The sequence below is a fragment of the Schistocerca cancellata genome, chromosome 2 (genome assembly GCF_023864275.1).
Source record: "Schistocerca cancellata isolate TAMUIC-IGC-003103 chromosome 2, iqSchCanc2.1, whole genome shotgun sequence".
Taxonomy (NCBI): domain Eukaryota; kingdom Metazoa; phylum Arthropoda; class Insecta; order Orthoptera; family Acrididae; genus Schistocerca; species Schistocerca cancellata.
In genome coordinates, this window is record NC_064627.1 from 496,772,541 (window position 1) to 496,782,338 (window position 9,798).

The following is a 9,798-nucleotide window of genomic DNA, read 5'->3' on the forward strand; positions in this document are numbered from 1 at the left end:
AAGTAACACATCTAGAGTGAAGTAGAAACATACAGTGAATAACATCTTTGCGATGAAATAGTAAAAACTGAACAGTACATAAATAACAATGGAGTTGACAGGAAAACCTTTAGCACAAAATAAGAATAGCATGCCTACATAACAGTTTCTATTGATAAACAAAACTATTGAAATAAGATAAAATTAGTACTAGGCAAGGCTGCATCAAGAGGTATGAAACATGGAGAGTAATACACAACCAATTAAAAAAGAAGAGACAGTTGTCAATGTAAATACAGAATACACGAGGAACTTAAGCCATATCAGTACAATAAACAGAAATTAATAAATGCATTTATTATTATAATGTTGTTCTACCAAGAACCGACGGAATATTCTGTTAACAGATCATACAAATTTCTCGTGACTAAGAAGTCATTGCAAGTGCAGTATATACTACAGTACATCCATTCGGAGTTAATTTTAGGGGCCAACTGTTCTAGTGTGAGCACATTTTTCAGTTGCTGTTGTTAAGCACCGTACCTGTTTAACACTTTGAAGCAGGAGGAGGATCACCACGAGGCGGATCCGTTTGTTGAAACTGGCAAAATTGAGTTTGTTGAAAAAACAAAAGAGTATGTTAGAGCGTCATGCAAGAGGTTAGTCTGCTACATGTGCGAGTAGTGACGACTTACAGTACAGACCTGTTTAGATCCTATAACGTGTGTGCCGAATACCATGCTATGCAGAAATCTCCCATAGGCTTGAAAGTAAAGAATGATTTATTCTAAGCGTACAATAGACTTCTTTTTGTCCATTTCGGAGCACCAGGTGTACGTAACTGAATAATCACTATCAATCCATCGTCATTCAGTTATTCGACTTAAAATGTGTGTAGGATGTCTGTGAATAAGATAATTCCTAATTCTAATAGTGAATCTGAGGAGTGGTAATGAGTGTATTGTGCAAAGTATGGTCATGCTTTAGTTATCGCTGTTAAAGGGGGATGGTGACTGCACAACTCTGCTTATTCAAGAACACAGCTGTACCACGCATTAGAAAAAAATGTTCTACAGCTCTAAATTCCTCAATATGTTAGAACAATTACCCTTGAAGAGTACTGATTCGCTGGGAAAAAAGAATCTTACTGCTTACAACGTGTTTGAGTGGGCGAAATCAAGAAATGTGTGCAAAGTGCTCTTGGATACTTTTATGGAAGTGATTAAAGGTCGTCGCCAGGTGAACGCTTTTGATTACTACATGTTCTCTACTCAGCTCGTAGGATCAGTAAGTGATATATATATATATATATATATATATATATATATATATATATCGCACAGATTTTATTTGCTACTTGACATGTTTAAAAGGGATGAACTCATTTCAAAGTATGAGCCCTGCCTTACGCCCTATGACTCGAATGCGCAAAGCCACATTGACAGACCAGTTAAGATATATTATACTGGATGTACAGCTGAAAAAGGCAATAATAATAATAATAATATTTGTTCCATAGCCAAGTAAGATGCTACTACTTTTTAATGACCTATTGCTCTACTTCATGGTTTCTGTGATGATGATCGTAGACAGTTCGTATTTAAAGATATGGCATAGACAGAAGATGCCGGAATGATAGAGAGATTCTTAGGAAACATAGCATCATCGAGGTCTCGAGCATCTGAGGTGCGCTAAAATTTGGAAGAGTGCGAAGTGTTTAACACATTTTTACTATGGGATGATCCTGGTATACGCTATAAAGATATGGTGACGTCGCTTCGATTATTCGTGTCGAAACTTCAAGTTTGCTGTTATTCAAGACCTGGACTTCTACGAGTACCCTGCTCTCCATCAACTCAAGAAGAAGGAAAATAGTGTTGCTGTTGCACCTGCTTATGAAAATGCAAAATTACTTTGAGAAATAAATGAAATTTTACATCACAATCTGATTACTTTTTTTTCACACCTTTATACAGTTTCGTCCTGATGCTATGTCTGAGGTTCTCCTAGATATAATTTTAGACATGTTTGCTATATGTCTTTGGAAGCGGACATGGCCACATGCTTCCTGCTCTGATAAGCCAATTTGTGCTGCACAATGGGCTTATTCGTGCAACCATTATACATATTTTTTTATTCTCTGTCTTAAAAGCTCACCTCCTTAATAGCACTCATCTTCAGAAAAACCAATGTCATTCATGATAATTAAATCGAGACTCTGCACTGTCGACAGCCGTTGATATACATCAATGGGGACAGCTGAAAATGTGTGCCCCGACCGGGACTCGAACCCGGGATCTCCTGCTTACATGGCAGACACTATATCCATCTGAGCCACCGAAGCACAGAGGACAGTGCGACTGCAGGGATTTATCCCTTGCACGCTACCCGCGAGACCCACATTCCCTACGTAATGTCCACACATTACATTTGTAGTGCCCCTGCCCACTACACTAATTACTCGTGGCAGACAATCTTACCAAGTCCCGCAAGAGTTCAGGCAGTGCGTGTGCATCTGCACAGAAGAAGAAGGTCATGGCCGGTTAGCCTGAACTATATATGGAGATGGTATCTGTTCTAATGGACAGGGATAGGTCAAATGGTTCAAATGGCTCTGAGCACTATGAGACTCAACATCTTAGGTCATAAGTCCCCTAGAACTTAGAACTACTTAAATCTAACTAACCTAAGGACATCACACACACCCATGCCCGAGGCAGGATTCGAACCTGCGACCGTAGCAGTCCTGCGGTTCCGGACTGCAGCGCTAGAACCGCTAGACCACCGCGGCCGGCCAGGGATAGGTGTTTTGTAAATAACAACAACAACAACAAAGATGTATGCTACTTTTTCGTTTATTCATTTCACACACATACAATATGGGTTTTCAGATTACAATTCAGTTCATGAGATTACAATTCACTTCTTGAGGTACAACAAAGTTCTTGAGGTACAATTTAACTCTGCTATCCAACACAGGGATAATTTTAACTTAATGATACAACATTAACACTGGTTGAGTATTTATTTTTCACATTTTTTCCCACTAGCACTGGATGAGAATGTTTTTTGTTTTTCATAAATCTAAAATTTTCATAAATCTCGCCTCTTCCCATGGATGTACATAGGAACTCCTATTTTAAATTCAGATTGTTCTGTTTGAATGCAATAATTAGGTTTGCATTACTCCCACCAGCTGTTTTCGGGTAATGGAATATGTCTGAGTCAGATAAAATACATAAACAACCAAATGGCGACCAAAACAGAAATATCGTCGAATATGATATTGGTTTTACACAGCAACATTGTCAAATATGAACACTTTGTTTGGCTTTACTTTTTCCAGTGGAGGAATATCACTGCTCTCACTGAATGTCATCTATGTCACACCATCTACACCCTGCCTGTAATCTGCACCCCCCTGTTATCCAGTAATAACTGGTATTTGTGCTGAAACAGTGTTTTTAAAACTACACATACGTGCTCAAAGTGGACTCGATCCGGATATATTAGCAGTTCAAAAATGGCTCAAATGGCTCTGAGCACTATGGGACTTAACTTCCGAGTTCATCAGTCCCCTAGAACCTAGAACCTAGAACTACTTAAACCTAACTAACCTAAGGACATCACACACATCACTGCCACCAACGCCCACACCCACCGGCTCACGCATGGGCCTGGTCTGTAAGACTGCTCACAACTCTCACCAAGACTACTGTGCTGTCAGCCTGTGTTACGTAGTGCCTTGTGTAAAACAATTCTGTCGAGACCTCCCCGAGATAGGTCGAGCCCAAGGACGCTACCATTCACAATTTATTTCATAAACCAAAGAAAAAATGTATTTCATTGTTGTTGTGTGCACAAATGTCCAGTGAACTTTGTTTCTTGTCATCAACTACTTCACTCGTTAACATTACAAGCTATAATTGATAGATTTAAGTAGGTCTCATTTTTGGTTGGTTACCACTAAACCACAACTGGCCACTGTGTTCAGTCCCTGCTATAAACATCCCTAGTTTTGTGTTTTCATGTAATGTTACCATTAGATTTCATTTGTTTTTTTTTCTTTTGTGTACCTTGGATATTTATTTTCGTATGTATCCTCACTAGTTTTTCACTTACTGATAGCCTTTTAATACAACATATTTTTCATGTATAAATTGTGACACACATTTTGAAAATCCAGCTACACAAGTGTCTCCTCCGTGTATTAATGAAACGTGAATGCAAATTGCGCAACAGTCATGTTGAATTAAGGAATCAGTACGAAAGGACATTAGGTTACGTCAGTGTGGCTGTCTCTTTTCTTTGCTCAGGGACATTGAATGTACTTGGTCACTTTTCACATAGGGAGGAATATCCTTTATAAGTATTTCCCCTTTCCTTCTTCTAGTGAATGGTGTGTTTGTGGTGGACACAATTAAACTATGCCTTGTTAACGAATTAAGTCTGGATGTTTGCTCGACGATGTGGTCCATGGAGCTAACAATGGCAACACCCAGCAGTGCTCAACTTTCTTGCAACTGGAAGAGAGGACGTGTGTGCACGTGGGTATTCCTGTGAATGAATGAGCATCGCTTGAGCTATGAGAGTAAAATTGGCTGTGAGGTTGGCAATATTCGCCTGCACGATCTCTGCCCTTTCTTACTTCACCATGACTAGTGGCTGTTATGACGTTTTTTAATTGAGGCTTTTCCTTGTGTTGTGCCACACTATCCCTTGCCTTGAGTGAGCCACAAATGGCGAAAAATTATCTACTGTGAGTGTGGGGTATTCAAAGATGGCGGTGCGCCTTCCGTGTAGGCCACTGCCGTGGTAATGCCCGTCAGGCACTTCTCCTTTCATTTTGTTTCGGTGATTATCATACAATTTCATTCGCCTTTGGTGTATCTAAATTTTCCCTGATTGATCTGATGTACTGTTAGGGTTAGGGTAAACCACTGATTGATCTAACAGTAATTGCATGACTTGAATAGCAGTAGTAGAATTAAATTTGGCAGTAGAGTACAAGGCTGCTATAAAAGAAGATGGCCGTGAAAATGATTGATCAGCTTCTGAATTTGCAGAAGCTGCGCAACGTTACTGATATAGTAAGTGAAAGACAAGATGCTAGATTAGGTCTGTGCTGAGGAGATCCTCGTGGATGTGAAACATGTCAATTTTTTTAAAGCTGAAATAACAATACTAATAGTATGAATATATACAATACATCATTTGTTTCTATTTAAAAATTCGTCAATGGAGTAGAATGTGTTGGCCACTAGTAAGTCTTTCAGGCTCCTTTTAAACTGATCTTTATTTGTAACAAAATTTTTTATGTTTGCTTGCAAATTATTGAAGATGAGTGTTCCTGAGTAGTGGACCCCTTTTTGAACTAAAGTAAGTGCTTTTAAGTCCTTGTGCAGATTATTTTTGTTCCTGGTATTGTATGTATGAACTGAGCTGTTTGTTGGAAAAAGAGATATATTATTTAGGACAAATTTCATTAAGGAGTAATGAAAGGTGGCTACACTGAGTCACAGCGCCAGAGATTGCGCCAAAGAGTATTATTCAGCCGCCTCCACTGGCAGTGTTTGTTGAGAAGTTGTCGTAGAGAGTGCTTGTTGAGAAGTTGCCGTGGGCAGTTGTAGTTCTGATGTAGCCGTGACTAGTTGTGAGCATGTCGTGTGCAGTTGTTCTGATGGGCTACACAGCCGATGCTGTTCGATTGCGGATGTTGTAATGATCAGAGTGTATATTTCGTCAATATATATGAAGGTAAAGAAAATTTTTTTATTTCAAATTTCCTAACTAACAATGCCTCTTGGTCACAGGTTCAGTCAACAAAGCATCTGGCTTGTGTTCATGTATTAGAGGTAATTCTGGTTTCTATGTGCAATTATAGTATTTCTGTTTTTTTTAATGACTTCAGTGTAAATGGTGCTTAAAATACCTTGTCTTATTGAGGAAGAACCGTGCCAGATGTGTACGTTGAATCACACTTCCACACACAGAACAGTTACACTTGTGCTTTATTGTTTCGTAGCTTTTATAGTTGCTGGGGACTTAATTAATTAACTGTGTTAACGGAAATTTTCTTTCATTCTTTGTTGTTATTCTATGCAGTCAGATTGCGGAGTAATACTAGTCAGGGCCAACCGGTTACGAGACTGCATAACTGGATAGACAGCGACTAAAACTAAAATTAATTGCATTATATTTAATTAAGCCCCCATGCAGTAAATACACTGAGAGGCAGTAGTTAGTATACTCAGTTCTTTGAAGAGGTTTTTACAGGACGTCCGTGAATTTACTCCACAAATAATACGTATTAAACGTTTTTGGACTCTGAAAACTTTTGTTTGACCCCAAAATATTATACCATATGACATTACGGAATGAAAGTAGGCAAAGTATGCAAGCTTTTTCATTTTTAACACTCGAATTGCAAATACAGATTTGTTAAGGCGTTTCTGCAGTTCTGTGGTGTGCTCCTCCCACCTGAATTTATTATCAAGTTGTAATCCCAGAAATTTAAGACTGTCAACCTCTTCTATCTGCTCTTCTTCATAAAAAATGGCTCTGAGCACTATGGGACTCAACATCTTAGGTCATAAGTCCCCTAGAACTTAGAACTACTTAAACCCAACTAACCTAAGGACATCACACACCCATGCCCGAGGCAGGATTCGAACCTGCGACCGTAGCAGTCCCGCGGTTCCGGACTGCAGCGCCAGAACCGCTAGACCACCGCGGCCGGCTCTTCTTCATACTTTATGCATATGCTGGGTGGAAACCTCTTACAGGTTCTGAATTGCATATAGTGAGTCTTTTCGAAGTTTAATGTCAGTGAGTTGGCTTTAAACCATTTATTAATATCCATGAAAATACGGACTTTTAATACTTGTGTCATCTGCAAACGAACGAACTCTGCTTCTGGCAGTCATCTGCATGCAGACGCGGCCTAAGCTGCTAGGTTCGATGGCGCATCGTACTGCGGGAGACTACCCAACATCCATCGGTGATTGTCTCACGTCCACGAAAATATACAGTTTGACTCGGGTGTCCGGACGTCTTTACAAGCAACTGCTCTCTTCATAGAAACAGAGGAGCTCTAGCGACTGTACGAGCTCCGTAACGGTCGAGAAGCAAATCCTGTCCTCTCCAGTTGTTCACAACCTTCCGATAAACTGCCGTTCCCCCGATGTTCTTGAATAAACCTATCATGGCCCAGCAGTGGTTACCGTACCAATCATGTTTTCTAACAAAGAAACCGATCTTCGTCAACCAATGACTGCAGTGCAGTAAACATCCTGTTCTCCGAAAGAACAGCACACAGTGTCTGTAGCTCCTGCAGCCAAACCCCTGGTGCATTTCACAAGATGAGGGAAGCTTCCTCGTGAAAAGAAGCTCTGTCTCGCCCGTAAAACGATTTAATGGGCGCCGTTTTGGCGAGGCACGGCGGCATCTAAGAAACGCGACATATAAACAGAAACTTCAAATGTATAACATTTCACTAACACGACCTCAGGTTGGTTTGCAATGGACTTGGAGAACCTAACTGGAATTTATGTGTGGATGAGACTGGCTACTGCGAGTGGAAGAATGCCAAACTAGGCAAGCACACTCTGCGTCCTCCCGTCTCACAAAATACGCTGTTCTTATAATAAACAAATTAGCCGAGCGCCGGCCTGACGGCGCTTTACCTGGACCCACACACGGAATAAGGAGACCTGACTGCCACGCCGCGTCCACTCGCTAATAAAGCGGTTAGGCCGGCTCCAGGATGCCCGGCGCCACCAGTTTCTAAGGAAGTGGCATTTTGCATTCAGCCACTGCGTTCCCACCCTCTTGCTTCAGCAGCCAGCAGAACAAGCCTGACCACCAGAATGGCGGCCCACAAGCCACTGCCCTGCAGGGCCTATGGCCAGTTTCGGTGACTACAAAGGGATACTAGCAATGAGAAGGTTCCACGAACTCGCTTGCTGCTCGAGGAAAGTGCTAAAGGTGCCCCTAATGCAATGGTCACCTCCAGCATATGACAGCATCTCGTCTTTCACTGGCTATATATCAGTAACGTTGCGCAGCTTCGGCAGATTCAGAAGCTGATCAATCGTTTTCACAGCCATCTTTTTTATAGCAGCCTTGTACCCACAGTAGTCACTCCCGGTGTCCATTGCATGCTTAATTATATTTAGACGCGAGAGACCAATCAGTGGAACGATAGAGCATAATGTGCTTGCCTAGATTGGAATTCTTCCACTCACAGTAGCCAGTCTCATCTACACATGAATTCCATATAGGTTCCCAATGTCCATTGCAAACCAACCTGAGGTCGTGTTAATGAAATGTTATACCGTTTAAGTTTCTATTTATATGTCTGTTGTCTGTTGACCTTGATATTAGTTAATAAATCTCTTTGTGATACCGTAGGCCCTTTTATTAATTTTTCAAAGACACCCGTTCTTATTCCCTATGATGTCATTTATTTTGTTATGGGTTTGAAGGCATTAAATTAATTTTATGTTAAGTTAGTCAACTCATTAGGTGGTTCACACAGGGGCCACTATTTTCGAATGTCAAATTTCGGTGCGCTATTGATAAACGTGGCACCTCTTGGGTGTAGTGGTTACAACTTTTTAGTCGTTTGGCAGACAGAGAACTTCCATCATCAAAGGCTAGCTTGCAGATTTTGATATTCTTGTCCGTGGGAGGAATTTCTTTGGATCTTACATTGATACTTCTGGATTTCCCAAATCTATTGTTATCCTGACTAGATGGAGAGTTGCCTATCTAAAGAAAAAAAAAGAGAAAATCTTTTGTGCACCTCACACACAGTCGGGTACGTGGGCAGCTGCACATCTGTAGTGCACACCTGAGCTAATGAGGGGGACCCTACAAATCTCAACCCTTGGTTGTATAGGAAGTCACAACCTAGCTTGCACAGAACCGTCAGAATCTCTGGTTCAGGCATCCCACTCGACTAAGAACCAAGAGGCCACGATCTGTTCTGAGGACAAAGCTGCAGATCATGATTCTCACTGAAACCCCACGAGCAAGGCTGGTACTCTCAACCCTCTCTGCTAGTCGCTTGAATGATGCAAGTATAACCTGAGAGCCTATATGACAAGCATTGTTTGTTCCAGCTTGCGCCACCATCAGTAGTGTGCTGTACCCTGTTCTCTCAATGGCGGCCAGAATAGCCTCTTCAGCATGCTGATTGAGGCCTCCGGCTATACACACTGAATGTATCTGATGTTCCTTCCCATTCCTTGCTGCCATTTCCCTGAGACGTACCATTATTCGCTGTACGTTTGAACTGCTGACGGTTAACAGACCCCTACTCTTTTGCGTTTGCCTCCTCCTGACAGTGAACAAAACAGGTTTCCCCGAAAGTGAGTCCCATTGGCTCAGTTTCAGTTAAATATAGCACCTCAAATCCCCACAAATACAAAAAAAATCAAATTTATTGGTTAGGGGGATCGGTACAACGCCCTGTGGCCATCCTGGTGCATGTCTACCCTGTACAGGGCGCTTCGACTTAACATTGACATGCCACTCACAGTGAAGTGGCGTTGTAGGACCTAATGTGTATGTTTACTTGAAAGTACCAACAGGAAATTGGAGGTTTCTCGTGTGTTTATAGACGGAAAATGCTGAGTTCGTTATACTCCCCGTATATGTAGAGAATGTACATCAATGTCTGAAACTTCACAAATTTGATGAGTTTTATTTTAAATAAGACTAATTCACTAGTAATAATTACATGATTCCAATTTTTGTTAATACGATCTCAATCTTGACACTACATACTACCTTTTTGCTTCTAGCAAGAATACA

The 9,798-nt window shown here is 41.0% G+C and overlaps 1 non-coding gene across 1 annotated transcript; it reads right to left on the minus strand.

The window, feature by feature from the left end:
• Positions 1–2,249: 2,249 nt before the first annotated feature.
• Trnat-ugu (transfer RNA threonine (anticodon UGU)) lies at positions 2,250–2,323 on the minus strand. The gene has a single exon. It is a non-coding gene; the product is annotated as a tRNA-Thr (tRNA).
• Positions 2,324–9,798: the final 7,475 nt, after the last annotated feature.